Here is a 12,519-nt window from a genome sequence, read left to right as displayed (position 1 = left end):
GGGGTTAGTTTCAATTTGAGAAGGGAGTTTACCTTGGGTTTCAGAATTGCTTCTAGATGTGGCCATCAGATCTACACGCTGATTGAGGCTTTGTATAGCACTGGCCATGGACTCCATCATCTTTTCAAGGCGTTGGATGGGATTTGAAGGTGCTGGTTGGGCTTGGTTCCTTTGATAGTTCTGATGGTTCTGATTGTTGTTGGCTCTTCCGTAGCTAAAATTGGGGTGGTCTCTCCAATCTGGATTGTATGTGTTTGAATATGGATCATGTCTAGGCTGGTTGTTGTACCCTCCAATGGCATTAACTTGTTGGTTGTCTTCTTGCAGTGTAGGACATTGATCAGTTGGGTGTCTGACATATGCACAAATACCACATAGCCTAGGCGGCTGGGCTGCTTGCATCTGTTGAACTAGTCCTATGGCAAAATCTTTCATAACAGCTGTCAGTTCAGAAATAGTAGGTGAACTTACCTCATTTACTCCTCTTTGCATTTGCTTTTCTTCTCCATATTGCCTAGATGAAGCTGCAAGTATAGAAATCAACTCTCGCATCTCCCTAGGTGTCTTGTCTGCAATGGATCCTCCACAAGCTACATCTATGAATCTCCTTTCTGATAAGAGCAATCCTCCATAGAAGAACTGTATGAGAGACCTATCTGACATATTATGTTGTGGATAGCCTGTACATAATCTTTCAAACCTTTCCCAGTAATCATATAAATCCTCAGTTGGTTTCTATCTTATGCTAGTGATTTCTCTTATTATGCCAATTGACTTAGATGTTGGGAAGTATTTGTTCAAAAAGGTTTGGACCATATCATCCCAAGAAGTTATAGATTCAGGTGGCAAATAAAATAACCAATCTTTAGCATAGTCATCTAATGAAAAGGGAAAAGCTCTTAACTTAACATGATCTTCAGAGATACCTTGAGGTCTCATAGATGAACAGACAATATTAAACTCTTTCAAGTGCTTGTGTGGATTTTCATTTTGCAAACCTCTAAATTTAGGGAGAAGATGAATCAAACCTGTTTTTAGTTCAAAGGGAACTGTCAGAGGTGGATAGGTGATGCAAAGTGGTGCTTGATCACCTACAGGTGTTGCTAATTCTCTCATGGTTCTTTCCATTGGCATCTGTGGCCTCATGGCTGGATTTTCTTGAATTATTTAGTTCTGGACAGCATGTCCATTAGGGGCAGCAGCTTGTGCATTAGGTTCAGCCATTGGTGCAAAGTTCGGTTGCTGGATAAGGGAAGGTTCGGCGGCCAAATGTTGATGAGGTTCGGCGGCCGAATGTGTGGCAGAATGTCCGACTGCACAAAGGTAGTCTTCAGGCGCTTCTTCAGATGGAACTGCTTGCTTTCCTAGTGTTCTGAGAGAGCGTTCAATCTCCGGATCGTAGGGCAGAGTGTCCCTACGTTCAGATCTGGTCATGAAAGAAAAATAAACAAGTTAAATCAATTCTCCGGCAATGGCGCCAATTTTTGACTCGCGATTGTCGAAGACGGTAAAAAATAACCTTTCCGGTTATCAACAATTTTACAACTTGAAAATAGTGGTAAAGGATCGAATCCACAGAGAATTGAATACTTATCTATTTTTCCCAACAAGATCAAGAGAATCAACTGGAAGCACAACTGAAAGCAAGTAACTGAAAGCATAATAAAAGTAAAGTGCAATAAAGTAAAAAGGGGGGGTTTTGAGATTGATTTGACTAACAACTATTGAAAGCAATTAAATCAGCAAGTAATTAAGATAAAATAGGAAATCAATATGAGAAAGGTCTAGTTGAAGATATGGATCCACCTTGGTTGCTTGGATTGATCATGGAAACTTATGTTCTCTTGATTGGTTCAATAGATTAGTTATGGAGGTGGAAAACGCTTCTCACCACCATGTCTCTCCTTATGATTAAATCAATTAGAGAACATCCTCTAATCAATTACTAATTAACAAATTGCCAAGGAACGTCCTTGGGCCTTAGGCATCAAAACAATTATCAATTGCATGAAGAAAGAGAGAGATCCAACCCTAGCTACTCAAACGCATAAGATGTTGCTAGATCATACAATTCCTTAGTTTTTACACCAAGTGTTCTTAGGTCAGAATATTTCCAACAATTATGGACTAAAAAATATCCCAACTAACAATCAATTAACTTTGCAATCAAGAATCAAGTGGCCAATTTGATCAAAACAACAAAGCAATCTTAGATTCAAGCACACAATTGTATGAATATTGAACTAATCAAAGACAAATAGTTTATGTTCAGATCTCACAATCCATAAAACAACCTTAGTTTCAACCAATCTTCAACTAGAATTAAGGGTTTAAGCCACTCATGGCTGAACCAAAACAGAAAATTAAAGAAGAGAGCATGAGATGAAGAACCGGCTGTGGAGGAGAAGGAGGTGGAGCTGCGGCCGAACCTTGGAGGAGTGGGGGTGATCAATTCTGCCCTTCTTGTCTTCTTAAGGCCTTTAAATATGACTTGAGGGGCTGCCTAGGGTTCCTTGGCTGTCCATGCATCTTTTAGAGGCTACCCAAAGTGCCATTGGTCCAATATGTGTCTTCTATGTGCATATGTGAAGGGAAAAACGTGGAGCATGTATCAAATTGCAAGGGATGGGATATTTGGTCTTTTAATTGCTGCCCAAGGTCTTCAAGATGCTGCCCAAGTGTGTTCAAGTTGCTGCCCAAGGTGCCTCTTCACATCCCCTTGCCGCCCATTCACAATTAAGGAAGGTGGAGCCTCCTTTTGCAATTTGAATTTTGAATGTGCAAGGCATGAAGTGAAAAACATGTGATCTTTGGATTTGGCTTCCTTAATAAGCTGGATCTTGAAATCCAAATCTGAATATGAATCTTGGGGATTTGAATTTCAAAATACTTTCCTTATTTGGCTCTCCATATATGGCAGCTTGAGATATGGCAGCTTGAGATATGGCTTCTTGAATAAAGAAAAGGCTACTTGGAGATTTTAAATTTGAATTTCAAATTGCCTTGGCTGAATGTTCTTTTCATATTTACCACTTTCCTTATTTAGAACTTTCCTTATTTAGCTTCACTTGAATTCAACTTGGCAGACTTGCTCTCTTTTGCTCCAAATAAGGCAGTTTTAGGGGGATTTTCTCCAAAGTGTCATTTTTCACCATTTTCTGCAAAACAATGTCAAGAGTACTAAATTAAGCAGAAATCATGTAAATAATCATCAATAATATCAAGATAAAAAGGACTAAAATATGCTCTATCACTTGCCAAAATCTTTTTGGTACTAAGCTTGATTTTATACAATTTAAATATGCTCCTGTGTCAAATAATGCCATAGTATCTATCTTAAAATCTTCTGATAATTTAATCGTTAATTTTACTAAATACTTCCTAGAAGTTATTTCCTGCAGTAATAGTGTAATACCCGGCTAGAGTCCGGCATCGGAATTCCTGTCGTCCAGTGGAATCCAGGATGTCAGAATTCTCTAGACGGGTAGGATTTATGATTTTCTTAAGTAATGTAGTATGTTTTCATGTGTTAAAGTTAAATGGAACTAAGTGTGTGAAAGAAAAGCACCAAGGAAGAAAAGCCAGGTTAGGCCGCTGAAGAGAAAGTTCGGCCGCCGAACATGTATGGCTTTCGGTTTCACGTTAGGCCGCCGAAGGTGGTCTGGCCAGCCACCTATAAAGGCCCTCAAGCGGTGGAAGGATAAGTATTCATTTTTCTTTCACTTTTCAGAGGTGAGACCATCTCTTTCTTGGAGTTTCTTCATGTTTTCATCAATCTTGCCAAGTTTTGATTGGTTTTAATGTTATTTTGAAGGTTTTGAGTTAAAAACCCAAGATTTGGAAGTTTGGAGAGTTTGAAGGAGAATTGCTCCATATCTCCACGTTAGGAACGTTCATCTTCTTGGTTTCAACAGGTAAGTGAAGATCCTGAACTTGTTTTTTATACTTTCTGAAGGTTTTATGAGGTTGTGGGAGAGAGTTGCATGAATAGGGTAAAAAGAGAGTTTTTGATGATTTTGTGAGGAAAGCTTGTTTATGTGTTATGCTTTGCTGTTTGTTGGGGTTTTTAGGTAGTTTTTGACCCCTTTGAGCATATACTTGGGTGTATGCATGTTGCGGAATTGAGGTGGTTGAGTTTGAGGAAGATTGGTGCATTTTGGCGAGAGGCAGAGCAAGTTTCTGCCTTGCTGATGAACCCAGCTTTGGCCGCCGAAGAATGGTTCGGCCGCCGAATGTGCTGAGGAGGTGACTTCGGTTGCCTAAGCTTGCCCCCGAGCCTTTGGACTTTCGGCTCTGGAGGGGAGTTTCGGCCGCCGAAGGTGCCGCAGAAGGTTAGAGACTTTCGTCTCTGGAGTGCCTTTCAGCCCCCGAAACTTGCCCCCGAAAGGGTTCGGCTGCCGAAAGTAGAGATTCGGCCGCCGAAGGTGCATGAGTTTCGGCTCTGGAGAGGACTTTCGGCCGCCGAACCTGCCGCCGAAAGTGTCCTGTCCAGCCTTCCTTTGCATGCTTTGCATGGATGTTTGAGTGAGTTTACGGGGATTCTTGGGGAGTTTAATAAAGTTGTTCATAAGCTAGTTTGGTCCCTCATTTGAGTCCATCTGTGTAGGCACAGACCAGAGGAACCAAAGAGAGCAGCAATGAGTACTGCTTCAGAGTTTGCGGAGTCAGTCCAGAGATAGCTAGAGGTGAGTGGAACTAATTTAATTCTTTTAATTGAGACATGGACTGCTTTTAGCATATTTCATGCATCATGATTATGCAATAGGTTGATTGCATTAGAATCCACAAAGATGTTGCATTGCATACTTATTTGTTGATGTGGGTGAATGCTGAATGATCCAATAGTTCCAGACAGGAAGTCCAGGTGCCCAGTCTACGCCCTGGTAGGTATAGTAAAGTCCAGGTGCCCAGTCTACGCCCTGGCAGGTATAGAAAGACCGGGTGCCCAGTCTACGCCCTGGCAAATGGTAAGTACAGGTGTTATATACACGTATACATATACAGTATAGGAAGACTAGGACCCCATTCTACGGCCTGGCACGGAACAGATACTAGGACTATGTGGTGATGGGTTTACCCTTGATGTGAATTGTCTGTGATATGATGCATTCCATAAGATCATGTTCTAATGACCTGTTTTACTGTTCTGCTCACTGGGCTAGAGAGCTCATCCCACTCCCTTAACCCCAGTCTTGCAGGTTCAGTGTACAGGTTGTACAAGGGAAGATCAGCAGAGTACAGAAAGAGTAAAGAGCTTGGTAACAGTATAGTGTGGACATGTCATCATATAAAGAGATGTAATAGTTGTAAAGAAATAGACTTGTGCTTGATCCAGTTGTTCTGTAACTCTTTTATATACATGGTCTGTTGATGTACTTACTTTATGAACATGTGAAAAACCAAGCTTAACAGGTATGAGTTAACCCATCTAGAGCAAGCTCTAGTCAGGGGTACAGAGTACAGAGATAGTGCATGCACAGTTTAAGCCTTGGTCCAGAGAAAAGTTTTTATTTTCACAGGAAATGTATGATCATGTATGAGATTTACAGGTACCCAGAGAGTATAGCAGGCTTGCTACGGGTTTTGGCGGCCTTAAGCCAACCTGAATCCTAGCGCCGGTGGCGGTCCGATTTTCGGGTCGTTACAGATTGGTATCAGAGCCCAAGGTTCAAATGATCGGACCTATAGAGAGAGTGTCGGGCTCATAGCGGTTAGAGGTGGTCAAGCACAATAGGAAATCATGTCCACTAGGATAGGATGTTGCGTCCTGTCTATTTGATGCCGTGAAATGCCATGATTTATGCATGTGCCTTACTGTTATGTGCTGTTTATATGCTAATATGCTATGTTATGTGTTGTTTTCCAGAGTTAAAATGCGAGGAACTCGTCCATCTGCACGATTGACTGGAGTCCCACCAGATAGTGAGAGAATAGATGCTCGTCCTCCTGCATTGCCAAGGGCAAGGTCTCAGAGATCTAGCAGGGAAGGTACGTCAATAGACCCTAGAAGGTCTGTAGACAAGAGCAGAAGAGGAACAGCTAGAGGAGGGAGATCAGAGGAAGTGAGGGAGGCTATGGAGGTTGATCAGTCAGTAGATGAAAGCATGGGTGTAGGCAGATTTGAAGAAGGTATGGGAGAGTCTCAGGGAGGCGCTCAGGCCTCGGGGTTCGGTTATCCAGCCTTTCCTCAAGACTCAGGGTATCCGATGGGAGGTATGTCGGAGTACTCTAGTTTTATCCCATATCCTACTTACATGCTATATATGCCTTATCCTCATTATTACCCACCATATCCCATGTATCCACCTTCACCTATTCATCCAAGTGCAGCACACCCAGAGCCAAATGAACCAGTGCCTCCACCACCACCATCTGAACCAGTAGCTCCTATTGTTGAAATACACCAACCTAGCTCATCTGGAGGAAGTCAGGTGAAAATGACGGAGTACTTGAAATTAGATGCCCCCAAATACAACACGGGAGATGATCCATTTGAATACCTCAGATCCGTTAGGATGATAACCAGTAAATTGGGAGCTGTTGATAGTAGAGCCATTGAGATGGCAAGGTTCACACTGAAATGTAAGAAAGCCAGAGAATGGTTTAAGAATTATGTGGAGCCCAGGATGGACAGTATGTCATGGGGAGAGTTCGCCAATGAGTTTGCAGGGTGGACTTTTCCTGACAGTTCCAGGGAGATGAAAATAATACAATTTGAACAGTTGCGACAGACGGATGAGATGAGTGTTGATGAATTTACAGATAAGTTCCTGGATTTGCTTCAGTACGTGGGTCCGGCCTATGATACTGATCAGAAGAAGGCAAGGAGATATACTATGAGACTGCATCCCAGGTATTCTTCCTTGATTCTTCCAGCAGAGAAGGAGAATTTCCAGTCTATAGTGGATGCCGCCAGGAAAATGGAAGCAAGTGCCAATATTCAGAGACAGTCGAAGGCACAGGCTTCGGGTTCTAAGGCCCCCAGTGCAGCCACTTCAGGCAGCAAAAGATGGGAAAAGGCAAAAGGAACAAAGAATAAGTTCTGGAGTAAAGTCAAGTCTGGTCTGGGAATGGGTAGTGGCTCAAGCTCTGGTGCAAGCAGTCCAGTATGTAGAAGATGTGGGAGACCACACAAGGGAGCTTGTCAGTTGGGATCTTCAGCCTGTTATAAATGTGGACAGGAAGGGCATTTTGCTTGGGAATGTCCTCAGGTGACTTTTGCACCATCCCAGCCGATGAGTTCAGGCAGTGTAGTACAGCCAGCAGCTCCAGTTGTACCTCAGAGTAGTGGCAGAGGTAGAGGGAGAGGGTCAGCCTCTACTTCAGCAGCAGGTTCCCGAGGTGGACATCCAGTAGCCCCAGCACGGATTTTCACTGTAACTCAGGAGGAGGCGAACACGTCGAACACAGTGGTGTCAGGTAATCTCATCATAGGGTGTTCTGATGTGTATGCTTTGATGGACCCCGGTGCTTCTCATTCCTTTGTTGCTTCGAGAGCCATAGAGAGGTTGGGTTTGATAATTTCTGAGTTAGAGTATCCTCTCTGGGTCAGTGGACCCAAATGTGACCCATCAGTGGCAGTGTCAGTCTGTCGTTTCAGTCTAGTGTTCATAGAGGGTAGATGCCTTCCAGCTGACCTTGTGGTTCTAGGCTTGACAGATTTTGATGTCATTCTAGAGATGGATTGGTTATCTGCATATGGTGCGACCTTGGACTGTAGAGAGAAGGTAGTTAGTCTCAGAGACCAGGATGGGTCAGAGTGTGTCTTCAGAGGAGACAGGAGGGGTACACCCAGAGGTTTGATTTCAGCCCTTCAGGCTTGTCGTTTGCTTAGGAGGGGTTGTCAGGGGTTTCTAGCTCATGTGAGGGAGCTAGATAGTCAGGTTAGGGAACCAGCCGCAGTACCAGTAGTTCGAGAATTGCCAGATGTGTTCCCAGACGACTTACCAGGACTACCACCTGATAGGGAGATAGAGTTTGAAATTGAATTGCTGCCTGATACCAGACCTATCTCTATTCCTCCCTACAGGATGGCACTAGCAGAATTAAAAGAGTTGAAAAAGCAGTTGCAGGAGTTGGTAGATAAGGGTTTCATTCGCCCTAGTACCTCACCTTGGGGTGCTCCAGTGCTCTTTGTCAGAAAGAAGGATGGATCCCTCAGACTTTGTATCGACTACAGACAGTTGAACAAGGTCACTACCAAGAATAAATATCCTCTACCTAGGATTGATGATCTATTCGACCAACTAGCTGGAGTAGGTTGTTTCTCTAAAATAGATCTGCGATCTGGGTATCATCAGTTGAGAGTCAGAGAGGCAGATGTGCCAAAGACAGCTTTCAGGACCATATATGGGCATTATGAGTTCTTAGTGATGCCGTTCGGGTTGACTAATGCCCCTGCAGCATTCATGGATCTCATGAACAGAGTTTTTAGCGAGTTTCTAGATCACTTTGTCATTGTTTTTATCGATGATATCTTAGTGTACTCCAGAGATGCATAGGAGCATGCCCAGCATCTGAGGATAGTTCTGCAGACACTGAGAGAGCATGGTTTATATGCCAAGTTCTCTAAGTGTGAGTTTTGGTTAATGAGCATTTCTTTCTTGGAACATGTGGTATCAGCAGAAGGGATTGAGGTAGACCCCAAGAAGATAGAGGCTGTAGCTAACCGGCCCAGACCCACTACAGTGACAGAGATTAAAAACTTTTTGGGACTGGCAGGTTACTACAGGAGGTTCATTCAAGACTTCTCGAAGATATCTGCTCCTATGACCAAACTGACTCAGAAGAACCAGAAGTTTATATGGTCAGACCAGTGCGATGAGAGCTTTAAGGAACTCAAGAGGAGATTGACATCAGCACCAGTGTTAGCTCTGCCTATCAGTAATGAGGATTTCACAGTGTTTTGTGATGCGTCTCGAGTGGGATTGGGTTGTGTTTTGATGCAGCAGGACATGATAATTGCTTATGCTTCTAGACAGTTGAAGAAACACGAGTTGAATTACCCCACCCATGACCTAGAGATGGCAGCAGTTATCTTTGTACTCAAGATGTGGCGGCATTACCTTTATGGGGTTAAATGCGAGATCTTCACTGATCACAAGAGTCTACAGTACATCTTGAGTCAGAGAGAGCTGAATTTGAGGCAGAGAAGATGAGTAGAATTGCTCAGTGATTATGATTGTACGATCCAGTATCATCCGAGTAAGGCGAATGTTGTGGCAGACGCCCTAAGCCGGAAGTCACTAGGCAGTTTATCCCATATAGCAGCAGAGCGGAGACCAGTAGTGATGGAACTTTACAAGCTCATAGAGGAAGGGTTACAGCTAGAGTTATCTGGTACAGGTGCGTTGATAGCACAGATGAGAGTGACACTAGTGTTTTTGGAGCAAGTGGCTCAGAAACAGCATGAGGACCCAGAATTAATGAAAATTGCCAGGACTGTTCAGTCGGGCAACAGTGTTGTAACGACCCCAAAATGGACCGTCACTGGCGCTAGGATTCAAGTCGGCTTAAGGCCGCCAGAACCCGTAGCAAGCCTGCTATACTCTCTGTGTACCTGTAAATCTCATACATGATCATACATTTTCTGTGAAAATAAAAACTCTTTTCTGAACCAAGGCTTAACCTGTGCATGCACTATCTCTGTACTCTGTACTCTGTACTCTGTACCCCTTGGGTAACTCATACCTGTTAAGCCTGGTTTTTCACATACTCTATAAAACATCTACATATACAGATCATGTACACAACAACAGATTTACAACACAAACTACTAAGTCAAGCACATTTGTAACTGAAAACACAACTAATACATCTCTTTAATATTACATGTCCACTCTAGGCTATTACACATTTCTTTTCTCTTTCTGCACTTTGCTGAACCTCTCCTGTACACTGTACACTGAACCTGCAAAACTGGGGTTACGGGAGTGGGATGAGCTCTATAGCCCAGTGAGTAGAACAGTAAAACATCTCAGTAAAATATGATCTCATGGAATGCACCATATCACAGACAATCCACATCAAGAGTAAACCTGTCACCACATAGTCCCATTCATGCAACTCTCTCCATAAACTCCATAAAACCTTCAGAAAACATAAAAACAAGCTTAGGATCTTCACGTACCTCTTGAAATCAAGAAGATGAATTGTAATACCCGGCTAGAGTCGGACATCGGAATTTCTACCATCCGGTGGAATTCGAGGATGTCAGAGGTTTCTAGAAGGGTAAGAGAAAGGTTTTCTAAAATGTTTTTAAGTGTTTGAAAGGTTTTGAATCAAACCGGATTGATTTTTGAAGAGAAAAGGCTTTGGAGACAAAGGCCAGGTTCGGCCCCCGAATGTTAAGTTCGGCCGCCGAAAGTGCCCAATGTTCGGCCCCCGAAGGTTAAGTTCGGCCCCCGAAGGTTGCATGGTTTTGCATGCGATTCGGCAGCCGAACCTGAGGCGGTTGCTCATCTATAAGGGCACCGAGTGGCAGAAAAAGGAGGAGGTTTCTTCTCTCCTTCTGACCTAGGTGAGGTCTTGATCTCCTTAAAGTATTTTCATGGTTTTTCTTCAAATCTTTCATGGTTTTAATGAGTTTTACCCTTGTTTTGACGAGTTGTGAGCTTGAAACAAGGTTTTGGAGTTTGAAGCTTTTGAAGCTTGGTTTCTCCATATCTTTGAGTTTGGATCATCTCAGCCTTTGTTCTTCAAGAGGTAAGTGTTGATCCATGGTTCTTCTGATGTTTTTATGAGTTTTGTAAAGGGAAAAGGGAGCTAGGCATGAGTTTGCATGAGATGTGCATCATAGGGTTTATGAATCCTTTATGTTTGATGTGTGTCTTGTGAGCTTGTTTGTTGGAGTTTAAAGTTATTTGAAGCTCCCTTAGGCTTGTTGAAGTGATTATGCATGTTTTAGAAGGGTTAAATGCATGTGTTGAGGTCTGAACAGGTGATGGAGGGACTGGCAGGTGTCCTTGTGCACGAAACTGAGTTCTGGCTAAACTCAGGTTCGGCCCCCGAAAGTCCAAGTTAGGCCGCCGAACATGCCTGACTTTCGTCTCTGGAGGAGACATTCGGCCGCCGAAGGTGCTGCCGAAGGTGCCCTGTCCAGCCTTCCTTTGCTTGTTTTGCATGCATGTTTTGTGATGTTTTAGAGGGTTTTTGGAGAGATGTTCATAGTTATGTTAGCGTATGTTTGGTACCTCATTTACGTCCATCTGTGTAGGATTGGACCGAGGAACCGAGAAGGCTCCAGAGTTAGAGTTGGCCCAGAGTTAGCCAGCATTGGCTAGAGGTGAGTGGAACTAAACTACATATTTTCTCTTGAGAAATGACACGATTCTAGCATGATCCATGCATCATAAACTGCCATGTTATGTATTAGGTTGTATTGCATTAGACTTCACGACGATGATGCATTGCATATACGTTGTTGTTTATGTGGATGAATGTTGGATGATCCTTAGCCCTTGACAGAGAGCAGATACAGATATATGGCATGAGATAGCCATACCAGGTCGCCCCTGGATAGTCCAGGTCGCTCCTGGTACTATGAGTGAGACAGCTGGGCTGTCAAATCAGAGTTAAGTGTAGACCAGGTGAGACCTCGTCTCCTTGGCACAGTTGGTCATGTTATGATATCAGAGCGATAAGTGTAGACCAGGTGATGACATAGTCTCCTTGGCACAGTTGGCATTATTATAACATGTAGTTAAGGGTTATTGGTGACAACTTCATCCTTGAGATGATATGTTTGTGATGTGATGCATTTCATGAGAGCATGTAATGAATGAACTGTTTTTATTGTTCCTCGTCACTGGGCTGTAGTAGCTCATCCCACTCCCTTAACCCCAGTTTTGCAGGTTCTGAGATAGCTATGGGAAGTTAAAGTCAGCAAGAGTACAGAGGGAAGATATGCATGAATGTATGGTTGTAATAAAGTAGTGGACATGATGTAACTCAAAGATTAGTGGTAATGTAATGTGTATAGATATGTATTGTCGTATACTGGATAGACTTGTGCTTTTCCTAGTATCCTGCTATAGTGTGATGTATGATTAATCCCTTGTACATGAATCCTGTTTTACGTTTCTTGATGAGAAATGTGTGAGTTAGGCTTAATGTATGGCTTTGATGTGATACCAGTGGATTGTGTTACAGAGTAAAAGGGTTTCAATCCCTTGATCCACAGCAGATAGTAGTCCCTGGTATAGGCCCTGAGGGCCATTTCAGATTGCGATATCTGAGTAGCAGTAGTTAAGCCTACAAAGTTTTACAGGATTGTTGAGTATCTTTGTATCATGTATGGGATTTATCAGGTACACAGAGAGTATAGTCGGCTTGCTACGGGTCCCGGCGGCCTTAAGCCGATCTGGATCCTAGTGCCAGTGATGGTTCGGACCGTTACTGAGTGGTACCGGTTTCCGGGTCGTTACAGATTGGTATCAGAGCATAGGGCCTCAAGAGTACGGTGTGTTGGGATATCCCACATCGGAAAGAGGTGTTGTCTTGTATAGGAAGGAAAGCACA

This window comes from Manihot esculenta, chromosome 17 (genome assembly GCF_001659605.2).
Source record: "Manihot esculenta cultivar AM560-2 chromosome 17, M.esculenta_v8, whole genome shotgun sequence".
NCBI lineage: Eukaryota > Viridiplantae > Streptophyta > Magnoliopsida > Malpighiales > Euphorbiaceae > Manihot > Manihot esculenta.
The sequence above is the reverse complement of the archived record's forward strand: the minus strand, read 5'-3'. Positions refer to the sequence as shown.